The sequence below is a fragment of the Scophthalmus maximus genome, chromosome 14 (genome assembly GCF_022379125.1).
Source record: "Scophthalmus maximus strain ysfricsl-2021 chromosome 14, ASM2237912v1, whole genome shotgun sequence".
Taxonomy (NCBI): Eukaryota; Metazoa; Chordata; class Actinopteri; order Pleuronectiformes; family Scophthalmidae; genus Scophthalmus; species Scophthalmus maximus.
Genome location: NC_061528.1, coordinates 18,424,730 through 18,444,156, shown reverse-complemented (window position 1 = coordinate 18,444,156; position 19,427 = coordinate 18,424,730). Strand labels below are relative to the sequence as shown.

The following is a 19,427-nucleotide window of genomic DNA, read 5'->3' as shown; positions in this document are numbered from 1 at the left end:
TGTTCCCCTCGACTTGCTCTCTTTGTTTAAACATGATAATAAGAAAAACTACAGATATTGCTTTAGAGAAAAACTGCAAATTGTGTGAAAATGCAGTGGGAGCAAACATTATGATGGAATGCTGATTAGAATTAGTCACATTCCACTGCAAAAGTGAAGCAAATTACTGATATATGTTGATATATTCTATACTAAATAGATATAAAAAACTATTACATTAATTGTATTGTTGTGTAAGATAAAGCTAATATACTTTTTTAAAAAGTTGGTCTTTACATTTGGCTACAAACAGTATCAAATTAAAGGTATAACTATGCCAAAATTCAACACTTATATATATATATATACACATACAGTATATCAGCATACCTTGTCTCTACATAATGCAATTTACTACTCAGTCCAGTATAGACCACTCTCTTCACTGCTCTGTGGTTACACTAATCCAGGCCTTACTTTCTTGTCCAGGCTGGTTTCTCCCACTGCCTATGCGGTTGACAGAGATCCTAGACATCTGCTAATCGGAGATTAGTGACAAAAGTTACAGGAGGTTTGTGCAAGTGTCTCTGTAATAGTACCAGGGTTTAAAAAAATAAAATAAAGACAGGCATTTTGTGCACATAACCTGATTCGCTAATAGAAAGGAACTTGGGTCATTTGCGCACAGCATGCAGCCATTCTTACGAAAAGGTTCCGCATGTTTATGCTGACATGCAGAAAAGTCTCGACACAAGTTCGACAACTTCATCCTCTAGGGTCACTGATGATCCAAACGACCCCTGTTTGTTTGTTCTAAGACTGGGGGAGGGTGAACAACTGAAATTCTAAAGAAATGAGAAACATTCAGTATTTTTCATATATCTTATGCACACATCTAATAAAAACAAAGACTAAGACTTTGTTGACTGGGACATATTAAGAAAATAAGGTAGATCATTGATTTATCACAAGACCAGATCATTTTTTGCACTTTCTGCCCTAATGAAATGTTCATGAAAGGAAAAGGTTATGGGTTTGTGTCACATGAAAAGCGTTGTCCTTTAGGGCAAATATGACTAAGGGAACTCATGATTGCTTTTGGCTGGTTCCTGACTGTCCCGTCCCATTTTAAAAAAAGAGCATTTATTCTTCAAGATAAAAAGAAAAGAAAATAGTTTGAAACTAATTTAACTTGAGCGACACCATTCTAGGAGAGTGACTGTAACATGATTTTAGTGTTTATTTAACCCTCTGGAAGAAAAGGAGTTAACATTCTTGAGTGTTACCATGCAATTGTTCACTCTAAAACCGTCAAAGACAGACAATTTAATTATGGCCATGGGGAAAAAAAAGAATGAATTTCTCTGGGTAAATAATTCATCTTCAAGGCGACTTTCAAGACGTGCTATGCGGCAAATGGATGATCACAAAATGTTTCAGGAAACCAGCCTTTCTGTGGTGAGAAAAACTCAATGATCAAAGTAATTGTCAGTTTCAATTTGTCGTTGTGTAAACCGAAATAAACAGTGTTTATAGTAGCAACTCTGTTGGGCAAACCCCGAGGTAATAAACTCTTGTCTTGTGACAGGTAATGATTAGCCTCGAACATCAAAAAAAAATCTCTAATGGACTCTTGTGGCTGATTGTATAATTGTGCTGTTTTAGGATCACAGAACAACATCATAACCACATGAACATTTGCCAGTAATTTCACCAGGGCTGTTCAAACTCAGATATTTGTAATTTAACTGAGGATGCTACAATAATGAAATGTGAAATCAAGACAAGAAGAAACTGTCTGAAACAGAGCGTATCATTTGAAGACTCTAATCAGAGTGCTGTTATTCCACTTATTGTTATTCCAGGACAATGAATTAGCCAGAGTTTATGTTTATATCACTTGATTCAAACTTGAAGTGTGGGAAACTTGCCAGACAGACTTGGGTGGCCAAGCATACCGGCTGCCACCTTGTCAAAAGTCTCCTCAGAAGTAGGAAACGATCTGCTGATACTTAGGGGGGAAAACTGACAAGGAGCCGACAAAATTGCTCTGGATGAAATCAGGACATCCGTACTTTGGGAGTGACAGGGTTTTTTTTTTTACAGCCAAGGTAGTCTGGAGTAATCCCCTTTTTATGCCTACAACCATTCATATGGAGTACAGTCTGCTAGAGCCATGAGGACAACGCAGACAGAAGATTCCCCGTTTTTAAGAGTGGCATTTGAACAAGTCTTTAAAGAAAGAATAGCTGTGAGGTTACTGCACATTAAAGACAGATGAGGCATTAGGCGAAAAAAGGGAATGTGTCCCCTCTACCTGGTAGATGAGCATCAAACTTTAAGAGATCAGGCAACCAGTTCTCGTCTAATTTTAGAAAGTGCAGAAATGTTCCCTAGTGGAACTATCTACATTTGAAAAGGAGAAGTCGCACATTAGCAGCAGCAGCAGCAGCTTCAGCCCCGTATCTGTGTACACTAGGATGTGTTCAGGCACAGATCACCCACATTTGGCAGTGCTCAGAATGCAACACACAACCACCGTAGACACGCACGTACAACACGCTCCGGGACGCACTTACCTGTGTGCAGGTAAGTGCGTCCCGGAGCCGCGGGCGTATGTGTTCTGTCAAACATGCTTGAGGCCGAAGAACGCGACTATGAAGCCTTCTGTGCAGAACATCCTCACAGCTGATTTGTAAAGATGCAGGAGATATTTGTGACCGACGGTGATGTTCCACCGCGGCCAAGGCTTGTGACCATCTGTTATGAGGCAGAGCTCAACTAAAACTGCAGCAGCAATCAAACATTGTCTTCCTCCCATTTTTGGTTTTACTTTGCAAATTCCGTGATTCTCAATCTGAAGCTGTATTTCTTTAAGAGCTTTCGCTGCCCAGTTCACACGCTAGTCACTTGTCAAAGAGAGGCCCATAATCTGAGCAGGGATTCCTTCTGTATAAGTGAACTCAGAAAAAAAATCCCCTTCATTGTATTTGGGTGGTGGCAGACATCTTAACTAAACCTAACTCAGCAGCTCAATAAGAGATGTTCCATGATTGAAGGAATAATTTACAGAGACATTACTAGTTACTAATTTTAGCTACAATGTGTAATGTTTACAAGAAAAGTTAGAAAAAACTAAGCATGCAATTTGCTAAACTTAAAGTTATAACAAGATATAATAAATAAAAATATATCATCATCTTTGAACATGATTAGTTTTGACTTTAAAAGTGCTGAATTTGTGCATTTGCAATTTAGTTTAGGAGTCACTTCCTTCTTAGTTTCTGCCATGAATAAACTCTTATGAAACAAAGACTTGTATTATTACAGCACTGTTGCACAGTGGTACTCCGTATAAACCTCCGTCGTGTGACCTGTGAAACCCTGAGATGTTTGAGCAGGGGCCGAGCTGAAATTCCAGGCCTCCCCAGTGTCTGTCCGGACAATACCCAGACAAAAGCATGAAACCTAAGACCAGGAATGAGTCTGAGGGCTGAGACCATCAGCGGGAGGCTAAATGATCGACTAATTACGACGCCAACAAAAACCCGCTGAACATAATCCATGCCGGGGGCCGAAGGCGTCCAATTATGTGTCACTGCGTAGTGGTATTTTGTGCCATACTCGCTGTCTTTCGGATATCAAATTTCAAATTCCGAGTGCCTGTTTCACCTGTGCTAAACATAGCTTTGGTGAATAATTGAAGGAGACAAGGTCATACAAAAGCAACGCAACTTCCTACACAACTGACGCTTGGGGGGGGGGGGGGGGGGGGGGGTACAACTTCCATGCAAATTAAACGTTGACCCAGCACTTCATCTGTGGCTTAACTTCCCCACAACACCCAAACGTGTGCATCTAGAGTTCCGTGTTGTCATCATGCATAGGCTTAGTTAGGATTCTGCTGCATGGCAACGGTCGACAAGAGTGTCACTCTGTGCCTGAAGGTATAACCGCTGAACAAGCACAGGCTGGCAATTCAAAAACGTGAGGGACTATTCTCTGCAGCCCTAACAACAGCTCGAGGGCCTTTTGGCAACAGCGTGCACCTTCACTGGTGTTATTTCAGCAAGTGGGGGTCGTTGACCTCTCGCTATGAGTCATCCTGTGGTCGCCGTCTCAGTAGTTACACAAGCTTTAAGCTCCGAGGACTGGGAGTTTTAAATGACACACACACACACACACACACACACACGTGAGGTCATCCAGACATTTGTGAACAAGCCCACATACGGTTGATATACATGCGCACCAACACCTTTGGACACACACACAAACTTTGGGCTGCGGTTGCGCAGCACGTCACAGCTGAGCAGCAGAATAAACAGGGAGATAAACATGTACCAACCCTGAACATGGGGCTGAAACACACACACAAACACACACACAAAACATGCACACAACAAGTTTGAAGTTTCACGCATTAGTGAATCACGGTACAGTAAAGTGACTATTCAGTGGCCTTCGAATTTATAGCCTGTTGTGAAAATGGAATGCATTCGCATATATTTTCCCTCCTTTTAGAGAAACAATCAGCTGTTTGTGCTAATGCCCCCATGCTGCCCCAGTCCCATGGGAAGTGGTGTAATATACAGGTTGGCCCAGAATGTAAATTTTACTTTCTTTTGAGTAAAAGTTGGGCTTCCTAGGTGTCAGGGCCAGTCGCAGCAGAGAGTTAGAGTGTCTCACACAGAGATTCAGTGCTGGGAATGGAGGATAAACCGCATTTAAAAGATGGAGTCCTATATATCAGCAGTGTCAATGTATATTATAAGGCTCATGCGCTCTGACGCACATACATCACATGAGCTCTGAGCTCTTCAGCCCTTGTGTGTGTGAGACACAGTCAGAGACTGAGAGCTGGGGGCTGACAGAGAAGAGGTCAGAGGGTCACAGCTATCAGATTAGGAGGGAAAGGGGTCCTACTACCTCCTGCTTCCCACAAATAGAGACTTATCGCAGTCCTGGAGTGGCTTGGAGGAGCAGGCTGGGAGTGAGGATGTTGTTTTTCTTTTGAACGTTGATGAGTCGTTAGAGTCAATAAGCACATTTCTGTAAAGAGCATATGCACTTGCAGGACTAATGGACAGTGTGTTTGAACGTGACACAGCATTGTGCCGTGGAAAAAGTAAAGGCTTTGCTGCTATACCACCTTGCTGCTATTTACTTTTTTTAAATATCACACCCATAAAATTACTACCTGTGCAGTGGTCTCAAGAGTTTTTGCCACATTGTAAGTCTGAACGAACACTTTTTAGATAACTGATTTCAATTAGTTTTTTTCAGACAAAACAAGACATTTGAAGACGTGAAACTCATGTTTCATACTGTAGACTCAACAATTAATTGAAAAGAACAATTATCAGAAGATTCCTGAAAGATAAAAAGTAAGTATTATTTGTGGATCGAGAAGATAATCAAGGCCTGAATTTAAGCACAAAGGCAGTGTTTCTTTTTAAAGGGATATTACAGCCTTTGTCATTTTCTATCAGCTACTAGTTTGAAATGGTGGGTTAGGGAACAACTGAAATCTCACTGCATGACAAAGTAAGAACCAAGTCATCAAGAAAAAGAACCCTATTTAATCCCTGCAGAGGCAACAAAAATCACGTATTGGCCCTTTAGAGATAGTTACGCTGCATCCTTCCACTGAACGAGCCAGTGTCCCGTGGAAAGAGACAGAGCGTCAGACAGAGCCCTGCAGGGTTCCTCACGGTCCTGCTCAGGCAAGCAGAAACATCTCGGCTGTCACTCTGAAAAAGACACATTCCGTAACAACAGGAGAAGACGTAGCCTGTGGTGCCTAAACAAAGGTTACAGTATAGGAAAGAGGCGGAGGGGGCTGCGCTGTACTGTATATGGCGCTGGACAAAGGCTCCCATGTTTTCCCCATATCAAGTGCATTAAAGAAAGGCAACTTCCTCAGCAGACACCAGCATATCAAGGCTAGACAACCGCTCTATACAACCCATTGCACCCTGGGAACGCGTCAACCACGCGCTCCGCTCAATTTGAAAACACCATGAAATTCCTTTTTACTGAATGAGTGGTTGGTTCCTTTGTTGGCTTGAGATTTCAGCAAAACCCATGAAACGTGGCTTTGGGAAACAGAGAATGTCAAATTATTGGTTTTATGTAAATAAGCGATTAACTCCACTTTCATAAGGCACGGTCTGAGGGGCCACTGAGATAGACACATTTTACTAATTTAATAAACGTAGTTGCCAGAAAATACGGGTCTGACCCAACAAAATGGTGATTCATCTCTGAAATGCAATAGTTAATCGCTACTAATCGTATAGTTAATTAGGCCTGTCACGATAACTGCTTTTTGTTACACCATACATTGTCCTAGAAATTAGTGCAATAAACAATACTATCCCAATTTTAAGACCATTTTCTGATACTGATACTCATGTGAGCTCACAGTATATTGGTCCTACACGATTTGTGCTGCTGCTCAGAGAAATGTTATCCAAAGTTTGGACTTGCGTTTTGAAGACATGGTGCCTTTAGAAAAAGACAAAGCAATACATGTTTTCTGACCACAAGGTCATTGATTTACGACGAGAACAGATGTTATGATGGCAATAAGGTAATTATCGTGACAGGCGTATCGTTCCATTATTTTGCATTTCGGGCCATTCTTGAAGCCCATTTAAGCATTTGCATTTTGTCAGGAGTTCCGGTTTAGTTGCTTTCTTGGGGTTTCATACAGATCCTGTGTGCGTGCAACAACAGATCCCCGCGACGACAAGGCACATGCCGGCCGGACGACGTCCTTTAGACCCGGGACGTCTACGATGTTCACTAGCAATCGCGGTTGTTAGGTGCAGGTGCGGTGGCCCGCGGACGTTTGCCCGACTGACGTTAGCCGCACCTGTATGTTTAGCTAGTAGGTGTCAGCCCGAACTCAAAGTACTTCGGTGATAGTGAAACTCCCTTTGACACACGAGATGCCTGTTACTTTTGTTTTGTCAACAGAACCGTCTGGACAGTCGTTTCAAATGAAACGAGCCGTTGCTTGGATAAGCGACTACGGGTGCCTAGCGGGGACAATATGACGCGCGATTTAGCTCGCTTCGCTCCGACTTGAATCGCATCGCGATTAGCACGTGAACGCTCACAGCCCTGATAAAAGTAATGATCGCATTAGGCATTATAACCTGGAACGTACGCTATCATGACCTTGAAAGAGCTGCGATGCGGGGAATTACCCCAAAACCTGAAAGCCAGCTTACTTTGCAGTCGTCCTTCCCAAAAAAAAACTCCACCCACCCCGCAACGTCTGGGACTCCTTGGAGAGTTTCTTGTGCCTGGAATCACTCCACTAATTATTGCACTGTCAAGTCAGAGCATCCGGAAATGTCTGTAGCTGTAATTGGCCCCAAAATGCCCGGGAGGTGTTTGCTCAGCTAATGACAGACACGGCGCTGATTCTGCTGCCTGAAACAAAAGCTCGCCGATTCGCAGTACGTGGCGGGACGAGCCGGAGCCGCCGAGCGCGTCGCTCTAATGGCTGTTTACCGTGAACACGCACGTTGGCTGCAACCAGAGCGCTCGGCACACTTTGGCATTCAAGAGTTGCGCGGGCTGGTGCACAGCTGTGCTGTGAGAGTTGAGTGCCATCTATTACAGGCTACTGTCGGCAGGTGTTCTCTAGAAAGGAAGACTACATCCATTGTTCTGCAGAACCCACGGGACACACAGTCCTCAGCGCGGACGGACCCACTGAGCAGACGACTGCAGACGGCAGTTTCTGGAAATCTGAGTAGCACTGCTGCCTCACCGCCCAGAGGGGGAGATGTGTAACTGTGAGGAAACAGCTCCCTCTACAGTCCACATGCAGTAAAACACATAAGAGGGTGACACGCTGCCTCAGCTGTCTGTTGTAAATGCTCGGCAACATTAACAGTGGAACCACACTGGATGGAAAAGAGGCCTATTAATCACACGGAGCTGCCCAATACTGCATCTTTTTCTCTGAGCGTAGATGGATTATTTTTTGTTTTCGTCTCACGAAGCCTGAGACATTAACAGATGATTTGTATGAGAGAGAAAAAAAAACGGAACAGCTCTTTGACTGATGCTGTCTCACATCCGACTCCACCACGTGGCAAACGGCAGACCTCGCTCGACAGGTGGTGCTCTCCCAGCAGCAACACACCTGTGGAAAACCAAACACAATGTCCGTGAGGCCTGTCAGCAGCAGAGACAACAGAAAAGCACGAGGTCAAAACACAGAGGGGAAAAAAAAAATGACTTCATACATTTAAAAAAAAGTGCATGTGTGCAGTTGTTTGCTTATGAATGCATTTGTGTGTGCCTGGAAGATGGACAGGGATGATTGTGTTTTGCACAATTCCTGTTAAATATGATGCTCACTAAGATTATACAGTCATTAGAACGTGTTTGGTAATGTCAGCCGAGCCTTTAGCAAAACTCTCAACACACCTGCGCTTGTTGATGTCACAGCACGAGGAAAAACCACAAACACGTGTTCAAGGTTGTTACGTTTTCCTGGCGATGGGGCCATTAAGCCCCTCAAGGTGTCGGCTCCTTGACATTTAATAGCGCATGAGATGACTTGCACAGAGACATATGGATAGATTAGAGAATTACGCTGCCCGCCAGGGTGAACCTCTCTTCCAGTCGAGCGAATAATTCAAAACAGATTTTTCACCTTTGCGAAAATGCACAGACAGAGCCACATAATCTCCGGGTACTTATGGAAGTTATGGGGAAGAGAGAGAGAGGCAGTTAATCCGGCAGCCGGATTTGCTGGTTTACAGGATGCTATTCTCTGTTTTCATCAGCAGAGGGCGACCAAATCACTTCCCTTCAACATCTACACTGACCTCATTGGAGTCCAAAGCACTTAGGTCACAGTACTGTCATTAGTGCACACACACACACACACACACCAAATGAGAGACAGGCGGGGCAGACAACCACGATGACAAAGTCCATCCAGGCCATCGAAGGAAACAGACCCCAAATATTCAGTTATACTATGTTTCAGCAAAGTGCCATGTTGGCTGAGCAGGTTCATCTGCAGTCACTCTTCATGCTACTTGATATTTTACTTTTCAAATAATGGAACTATTTTTATTTAACAATACTAACTTTTAACTTAATTTGTCATTTGCCTTTTCAAAATAATAAAGTAAACACTTCCGTTGGTTACTTATTGTCCGACTCCAAACATTCACTTAAAACCAGGTTATTTATTATTTATCTATAAGTTTATGGAGATGAAAAAGTTCCATACTGTGCCAATGTGTCATACTCCCAAAAAATATAGCAATACCAGGATTGAAAGTAACTAGAAAAGAACTTCAACTAAAATGTTAATGACTAAAGACAACTAAGTTGTTATTTGAACGGAATGAAGAACTAATCTTCGTCTGATTCCTTATCAACAATAAAATGTGAGGTTTCAACATAAAAGACATAACAATATAATGCAGATCTAATGCTTTAATCTGTCAGTAATGCACCTGCATAGAGACAAAGAGCCCAGCACAGAGCGTGGCCTGTCTTCCGGATTGAACTTGAAGCAGAGGGTCATTTTACTCTGACAAATCATTTACCTGCTCTCTCGACCTGAAAAGAAAAAGTAGAGGGACTCTCCCACACCTGGAATCCAGACACTTGCTTGTCTAACATGGGCAGGGTCTGAGGGTCACGGAGTTGAGAATGTCCCGTTTCGGGTTAGCTACACATTTACTACAGAAAATCTAGTTCTGACAATCGATATGAAAATAATGAACATGATAGATATGACACCTGCTATTACTAATGATTGATTGCACATTCCAACAATGAGTCCAGGATGTGTCCTCTCTCTTCCAAAGAGAGCAGGGTCATCCACAGGCACCAGGTGGATGCAGGTCAGACGACTGGGCCTCTTGGCTGGAGGGTCATCTCCTATGATGAACTGGCATGACGGTGTCCTCAAGCAAGGCACTTCACCTACCACTGGAGCTGCTGGCTAACGAATAATAAACAACTCAAAGTGTTGTTACCAGGTTATGAGCATAGTTCCATCAGTTGATCTTGGTTTGACCATTGTTTTCAGCTTGGAGTTGATCTGTTCCTCCTGTACCGAATGGCACGAGGTGGTAATCTGCAACCCAACAGCAAATTACAGTTGTGTTCCATACACACAATTCATCTGATGCTATATAAGTGAAACCTATATTCTGTTTGATCACATGCAGGTTGTTAACATGTATGTAAATGAACCCTGCCAAATTGGCATTCCACTGCAAAAAAACAAAGAGGAACATTGTTCATGTCACTTTTCTTTTTCTTTTTTCTATCGCTGAACACAATCTGAGGTGAGTGCGAGGAGGTGGAGAGGTTAGTCAAGGAATTGCACAGGCCAGCTGTTTCCCTGCAAACTGCCGAACGGGACAGTCGACGCTCAGCAAGTCTGAACTGTTCCTTCCCCAGACATCTGACACACATGAAAGAGGCCAAGGGGTCCAATTTGGGGCCAAATACCAGGGCCATATTTTGTCACCTCATAAAAAACGTCAGATTCCACGCAAAGCCATGTTTAGGAAAATCAACCGTTTTTCTTTTGAGCAGCAGATTATCCACTAACATTACTAAGAAAAAAACTGATGAAACCACTGGCTGAAGATCAGAAGGTGAAATAATTTCAGGTTTTGCAGCAGCAGCTCATCGCCGATCAAAGAGGAATACTGGGAGTCGCTACCCGATCAGCTGCAGGGTTGTGTTTGGAGGGAACGGTTTGGCCGGCCGGTGACGACAGCGCTGTCATTCTCACTTCCCACAAGGATGAAACAATGTGGAAAAGATCGGATGTCCGGAGTTAGGAGTGTTGACTTTGGGGATTAGGATCCATAACCAGATGGGCAGAAAAAGAGCAAATTATCCAGATACTTCTTTGAGAGGCATCTGTGTGTGTGTGTGTGTGTGTGTGTGTGTGTGTGTGTGTGTGTGTGTGTGTGTGTGTGAGACTGCATGGACATGGAAAACAGAACTGGCATCCCTCTTAAAGAGTCTCTTGACCTTTTTGTTTCCTCTCAAAAAGGCTGCTGCGTCTGCTACTCTGTGACATGTCTGTACTAATATACACACTGTATTCGTCTCCCGGGGATTCATTCATGTCCATATTTATTTTTGCGAGCGTGCTTGTTATTTTTACTATTATCCGTTCCCACATGAGCAGAGGCAAGACAGAATGTGAGTTATGAGAATTTCTGTTGATGGTGTTAGGGACATGGTGGGGGAAACTCCTGCTCCTGAAGCGGAAAAAACACCACGACAAACCAAGAAGAAACTGAAGTCGACATTCAGACAGTGTGGCCCTAGATGGGGAGTAATACTTCATTTAGGTAATAATCAGAAGACGTTTAGAGTCTAAGAATATATATTGAAGTAGCAAAATGAATGAAAAACTCAAATGGATGACTATGTCAGGATCAGTGAGGCGGTTGCTGCTTTGCATCTTTGCAGAGGTTTCTGCGTTTAATCAGCACTGTCGCAGGAAATCTGATATTTGAAGAAGAAGCATCTGTTTAAAGTGTCCAATTCCTTAAAGGTAAATGAGGTGAGATGAACAACTCAAAAGCGCTGTCCAAGGTGTGAAGAATGAAACCTTGTGTGAACAGGAGAAAAAATGGTGTGTTTGTTTGGCACCATTCATCATCATTGTTGTGGCCAGCTTTCTCTTTAATGTGGGATTTGAATTGAGGATTGGCTTTTGTAACGTAAAGTCTTTGCCCACATTTTTTGAGAAAATTTGCAACTAACTTTTGAAAGTCTGATTTATCTTTAAATTCCCTCATGCGAGTGATAAAACAGACACGGTCGACGGGTCGGTAAACAGAACCAACCACCGCCACTTTGCCAGGAAGCGATTGAGACAGTGACTCGCTCAGACATGAATTTGGAGACGCGTGTCTTTTTTTGTGGTTTTTTTTTTATCCGAGATCTGAACCGTCCTGTACGGCTATTTATATTCAAGTCACACTGTTTGCACAACGCAAGCTCGTTTGTGTGGATAATTAAAAACCTCTCTGTATGACATACTGTATGGGCAGACATGCAGTCATCCTTTATTCTGTCCACAGAAGGTTTATCTGTAGGGCTCCGAATATCACGTTCAAGTGTTTTGGATACTGCAGAACGATCAAAGCATAGCACTTGAGACTCATCATATGGGATCGAGATTATATCTCAGTCCCAGTGTCTCGGGCAGCCTTGATTTCCGCTCGCTGACTCATGCAAAGATGAGGAAAACTTTGCTCGACGTATAAACAGCATGAGCCAGAATAAGCAGAGGTAAATCGGAAACTTCTTCCCACATACTGGCAGATGGAGGGGAATTACATCTCTGTTACCAGAGAGACGATAACACCAGAAACTGGTCTTTCAGACGAGCTGGATTCGCAAAACACTTATACCTTTATAAATGTCACCGAAAAAAAATGTTATCATCAGTGAAGCCCCCAATCTCTAAATCTAATTGTAACGGCAGACTTTTGCACAGTTGTTGTGCAGAGAGGGAACCACCCGTCTGGTAACCTTAGCTAGTGGAGTGCGTCAAATTTTGACACTTTTAGGTTCAGAACACGGGTGCGTTTAGGTGTGTCTGTGCACTTTGACTATACAACCCAGTTAAAGGAGCTGAAGGAGCAGGAATTAAGCCCAGGACTTCACAAGTCATTGGGCAATTCCCAGCAATATCAACCGGGCCATTTCCTCAGCCTCTTAATCCCAAAATGAATGAAGCATGTGTTTAAAGATCAAAAGGTCCTTGGACTGTGGCCGTTTGAGGAGCATTCTTCTGTGACCGAGCCAAAGAAAGGGAGTCCTAACTCAGCACACCAAGCTTTAAGTGCCCTCAAGTAGTCTACTACAAAACATTAAATTAAATAAAGTACTCAAATGTGCAGTTTTTTGTAATTTGCGGCCATGTGGAAGGCAATAATGTTGTGTTGTCCCTATCGCATAATTTAACTAACTTTTGGTCATTTATTTCAATCCCTTCTCATACCTGCTCATTTTACACAAAACAAGTGAGGCAGTACAAACAAACGTGCGACCTGTGAGTCAAAAAATGAGTCAATCAAATACAAGAAAAGTGCAGAAATGTATTGCCTTTGTCCTATGACCAATTTGGTGCGATCATGATCAAGTGATCATGCCTGCAGTAAATGTTAAGCTACTTTAATTAGCTGGAAAAAAAACCCAGAGAAGGCAGCCCCCCCCGGTCACATCCAAGTCAGCACTGTGGGAACATGTTGCTTATTTCAAAGGGAAACGTCCTCTCAGCTCAGCCGATCTGTTGTGTAGGACGACTTGTGGAGCAAAAGCTGGGATGAAAAAAAACGAGGAAATGATGTGGCTTCATCTCCTTAAATCAACAGCAAGCAAAGAAATCGTTTGCAGATCAAAGCCTTCATGCGAGACACAACAATACAAGCATGCGAAGGCAGCGGTGAAAAAAATCTGAGAAAACGCCTGATTCATGATAAGAGTACAGCACAATATCACAAGGCACCAAAACCATGGTGGCGGCTACATGAGCTTTTCGGGCCTGTTCACACCTGGGGTCAAACATGTGACCACACAACATTGGAGCCCACGTTCCCACTCTACAATATACTGAATCTAAATAAATACTGAAAGACCAACAGCTTTGTTGTTTGTATCTGGCAGGAGGCAGCGATGCACTTCCTGTGCCTAGTGTGCCAGAATTTAGAAGAAGGAGAAGAACAAATCCAAACAATACAGACTGGGTATGTTCCATGACGTGTTCCAGGCAAACCAAATTGCGCAAAGATGTGTGACACACTCGTAAAATATATCTCTACTTGGTTCTTCAAAAGTGTCAAACGTTGTGAGAACGTAACTCCTCTTACACAGAGGCGGTCAGTTGAGTAGGCAGTCCTTCAATCGGCCGACAATACAAAAGAGGTATACGTGCCAACGCTGTGGCCGTATGCATTAACTGAAAGACGACCCATCTCTCATGCCTTGCAGACTTCACATGTACAAAGATGTCAATTAACCTTTTTCCTCTGTGAGACGCTGTGCGTGGAAAATGCTCCAACCACAGCGGGCCAATTTCGCCTCATAATAAATCAAGGGCCAATGGTTTCAGAGGGAAGAAGTTCGGATAACACATACAGTACAGAGGGAGTGTGACATCATTCTCTGCTCAGGACGCCATTACTCCACTAAATGTTTACAAAGGAAATAGATGCTGGGTGCTACATAAATCGCGCGTATAAACCTTTTAAGTGTGTGGCCACTGGCCAGTGACTAAAAACTCATTTCACACATAGCACAAGGATTTGATACCAGGAAAGGACAGTGTTATTTAGATGCTGTGTGTAAGTCTGTAAACATTCATGAAAAATGTTGGCCTAATTCTTAGATCTTAATGAAGGAGGAGAAAAAGGATGGCAATAGGGACTGTACTGAGAGACCCGGACAATCTCTGACCAACAAAGCACTGACCAACAAAGTCCATCTTTTCACTCTTCACTCACAACCCCCAACTCAAATGCCCAAAGTGAAAACATTCCGACTTAAATTATCCCATTAGAACAAAAGAGCCTCTCCCAAAAAAACGGGACAAAAGAGGAAAAAAAATGCATTCCAATCATGTTGGTTCAGGCTTTGCAACAACAAAATACTGCATGTGAAAGGGGAACGGCAGGCAGGCAAACCAAAAGTATCGCCCCGGGGCTCTGGTTTTGTGTGGTCAGTGAGAGAGGGTGGGGTTTTCTACCACCTACCGCCCCCCTGGAAACAGGCAGACTCAGTTCAATTGTCGGTCAGGAGAAGAAAAAGAAAAACTTAATTTCTTTGACATGAATGGCAGCCTTTTATACTTCAAATAAACTCCAATATGTATGTTTGGCAAATGGCAACTAAATAAAAGTAGATGTCAAACCCTTTGGCCCCTCCGTCCTACGAAGAGACTACCAGAACACCTCTGATTTCCTTTAAGAAAAGGAAGACGGGGGAGTCGCAGAAGCAAGTATCTGTGATTGGTAAAGCATGTTGAAATGATCTCTGAGGGATCTGGGAGAAGGAAAAGATGGAGGTGTTTTCAAACCACATGTGATTTACTTCACATCTGCAGTACATAGAGCTGACAGTGTAGGAGGGGAGAGGAAGACAGAAAGGGAGAGGTTGAGGCAGAATTTGTCATCTTGCAGACGTATGACACAGAAACTGGAATAACTGTGGGCCTCAATCATTTTAACAGACGTACAGGGATTCACTTCATCATTGCTTTGCATTAGTCATGTCCCTCGATGGTGACAAGTGGCTGCAGAATATTAATTTTCTAACTGCGTGTTCAGAAGAAATGTGTTTTAAATTGAAATTTAATTTCTAAACTTCCCCAAATGTGCCTGAAGTGACCATGTCAATTATGAAAAGGTCAAAAAAAAGAGAAAGAATATGCTCTAACTCATAGCTGGTGAACAGTGAAGGACTAGTAGCCGCTTCTATACATAGTCCACCAATTTTAGGATAAGTGACCAGGACAATAATACATACAAGGAAAGGTTATTTTTACATACTTCACAGACTTATGTCTCTTATTCGCTTCCATATGCCAGACCTTCACAAGGACCTGGGTTGAACTTTGGGGGATTTACAACCAATACTATCAAATGTGCTGACTTCTTTTAAGTTCATTTTCACCTGTCCATGTTAACATTTCATTTCAAATTCAATGTGCGTGAGTCCAAAAGCCAACACAATAACAGATGTGCCACTGTTCGAATACTCAAGAGACACACTCCAACTTCCGATTCTTTACAGTTCTCAACATTTGGTGCTTGAGACACATTTCATTCTGTACCAAAAGAAAAATAAATACATTTTACACCCATTCCATTCTCTGTTCCTGCTGGGAATGTGCTTCAAGGACAGTAAATTCAGAGTAACGCTTGTAAAAAACTGAACAAAACAAATCGAACCTCAACAAAGACTTACAAGGCCACAGTGAAAAAAAGTAAAAAAAACAGGAAGAGTCCTACAGGATTGGGTCATCCAAGACACAATGCTGGTGACACACACCTTTTAAAGTTTGGGTGGGGCATACATGTCTGGCCATCCGAATACCGGCTCTCTTTACTTGTCCCTCTCTCTGTCCCTTGCAGGTGAACTTTTATGACTCGGTCCTGGAGAAAAATGCGAGGTTCCGCCAGGGGTGTGGAGGACACTTAAACACACGCACACAGGCTGTGTCCTTGTAGACGAAAGACACGACTTGGGCAGCCCACGTCCTTTCATCCCAAGACATCAAAGATTTGACAGGGCTGAGTAGGCAGACCCGGACCAACGCGGAGATGGCGGAACACCAAGCGACACACACACACCAGTGTATCTTTCAGCAGCAGCGGGCCACCGCAGCGAGAACACTGCCACACGAATAGAAGAATGCCAACCCCGGGCCGTCCCTTTGCCCCGGTTGACATCATGTAGTGGAACGGCATGATCCCATCTTGTATTTGTACTATTTCAGCTTTCTTTTTCTGCTTTTTTTCTCCCCAGAGGATGAAGTCTGATGGGATTTTTTTTTTCTCCAGCATCACCATGAGGTTCACATTTGTGGTCTTTTCTGAAATAGTTCAACAACTACATTCATGTCCCAATGTATCCCCTGATACCAATCTAAACCAATATTTTGGACGTTACACCTGCCAAACATCTCCTATCACCATTGTCACTGCATGTTGGCAAGCCGCCATTAGCATTCCGTTCAAAGCTCCAGATGAGTATGGTGACAAAAGTCACTCATCCCGCCCCATTGTCTTTTTCCCTATTTGCAGTACGTGTTTTTTCCCCTTATTAAATGAGACCACATTTTGGTTTGGTGTTAGGCCAACTTCCCTGGATGCCAGTGTAAGGACTGGCGTGCCTGGCATTTCTAGATTTCATGTCTACTTCGCTTTGGTGCCAAGTATCCTGGCAAGTCAGGTTGAAATTTCAATAAAGGTGTGGGTGAATTTGAAACAGCAACATGTAGATGTCACAAGAGGAAAAGAAGTCACTTTGAACAGAGGCTGGACACAGACAAGATCTCGGGGACTCAAAGCGTTTCAGATGAGTATTTTCGCTAAGTAAGGCTACATGGCTATTGTCTGCTCCAAGGCATTCCCCACAAGCTGTGACTATTCACCAAGGAGACTTCAGTGTGTGTGTGTGTGTGTGTGTGTGCGTGCGTGCGCGTGTGTGTTGGACAGAGACAGGGAGCAGAGATAAAATGCAGTCAGGACTTAGGTTTAGAGTGAGGGGAGGGGGGACGGGTAGGGGACCATTTCGTTGTGGGTGACAGAAATCCTTAACCCGACAAACACACACACAGGAGAATAGGAGCCACACACACACACACACACACACACACACACACACACACACACACACACACACACACACACACACACACACACACACACACACACACACACACACACAGCGTAACACCATCGCAATTCTGGCAGCACAGGAAGGTGAACTCCACTGGGGAGGGTTATGGTGGTGGTGTGTGTGTGTGTGTGTGTGTGTGTGTGTGTGTGTGTGTGCGTGTGGCCTCCTTTTCTTCTTTCTCGACAGACAATGCACCATTCACATGGGGAAATATATACAACAAAAACTACAAGAGTTTGCCGCAGCCGCTACAAATTGTTACAGGAAGGACAGTGAAAGGTTGAACTAACATGAGGTCACGGATGACATCAGTCTAGATAGTGTGAATGTTGATGTTTTTTTTGTTCTTTCGGTTTCTTCTCTTATTTGTTTCAAGCTGAACAGTCATAGAGGAGAACCAATTGAGACAGAACTAAAGACTTCGACAGTCCAAGATGAGTGGGGAAAGAAACAAACGTTTCTGACTCCCTCCTTCACGATAAAAGTCCTGGAAACTATCAGTCATGGGTTGTTAGTATGTGATGAGTGTTCATGAGCATTTAATGACCCCTGAGGAGGACTCTGGGCTTCTGCTCTGATGTATGATTCCCTGCACCATCAATGGATCAACTTTCATCTCTTGTGTTTTCATTACACAGCTCTTTGGCTTCACTGGAATAATGGTCTAAGCATTTAATTTGGAGGTACAGAAGGTGTGAGGTTTTGGCTTGCTGTGCCGTCTTAACCTGCAAGAGGTAAGTCTGCATCCCCGAACTATGCCGCTTTTAAGGCCAGATCAGACCTGAGTAACCCAATAACGCTCGGCTGTACGGGCTGAGCGGCGGTATGCGTGGCCGGAATGTGTCCAAATGCCTGAGTGCTGGCAGGAGGAAGAGAGCGCTTGGACGGTAAGGCACAGGAAGAGGAGGCAACTACACACACCTCAGGTGAGCCGACACATCCTGAGACCCTGTTCCTACAACACCCCCCCCCCCCCCCCCCCCCCCCCCCCCGATTCACGCCACCCTCTCTCGCTCTGCTCTCGACTGAGTTTATCAAGGAGTAGTTTGTTGCCGCTGTACTTTTCACCCCATTGTGAATTTCCAGAGATGTACTGAAGTCTTGGAAAGCACCCCCACCACCACCTCTTACTCAGACACACCTCACTAGCCCACATGACGCAGTCAGAAGCTTCAGGCAAGACTTGGATTCTACAGGGTGGAGAAGTGAGATGTCTCACTTGCCCTGAGGGTAAGCATTCTGTGGTGGTATCGGGGGTGAAGAAAAAAAAAACATCCATCAATGCAGTGCTACAACAGCCCCCCCACCCCCCTCCCACCACCACATTCTGTAACTTTTCAGTAGGCTAGATGGTGAGAAAACATGTCTGTTGGACGTTCGGCTGGATACAGTAAAGTGGCATTCGCACACGTTAACTGTTGTGACTGTGAGAAAAAAAAACATACATTATAATACTGGGAAACTATAAAAGCATACTAATCTAGTGATCATATGACTGACGGGAAACTTCACAAACAGCAAGGAACTGGAGCATATCCACAAGTATTTTAGGAGGGTTTTCCACAATTATATGTAAAACATGGGTATAGTGTATGATGTGGGCACATATATATATATATATATATATATGTGCCCACATCATATATATATATATATATTAACTGGCCAAAACTACAAAAAGCATTCTAGGACATTTTAAACTGTAAAATGACGGTGTGGAAATGAGACACAGCTACAGTAAAGTACATTGTCCTCATGTGACAGAGGCGCGTTACTGTGACAACACTGCCGGTTTTAGTGGGTGTTTGTTAAGCGTCACAGTGCACAATGAAAATAAAGATCATTCATTCATTTGCTCATTCATTAAGCCTATAAACATGTGTGTGTGTGTGTGTGTGGCATATGTGGAAGTATTTGTGAAGTAGCCCTTCTAAAGAAGAAGTGTTTTCTCATCAATTCTTTTGCTAATACTTGTCAAACACTGAATACGACTCTCTCTACTTGGCGGGACACAA

At 43.5% G+C, this 19,427-nt stretch overlaps 1 protein-coding gene across 1 annotated transcript in view; it reads right to left on the bottom strand.

Moving 5' to 3' along the window:
* The window catches only part of col18a1a (collagen type XVIII alpha 1 chain a), a 73,188-nt gene that overhangs the window by 40,695 nt on the left and 13,066 nt on the right, over nucleotides 1-19,427 (bottom strand). The window lies entirely within an intron of this gene.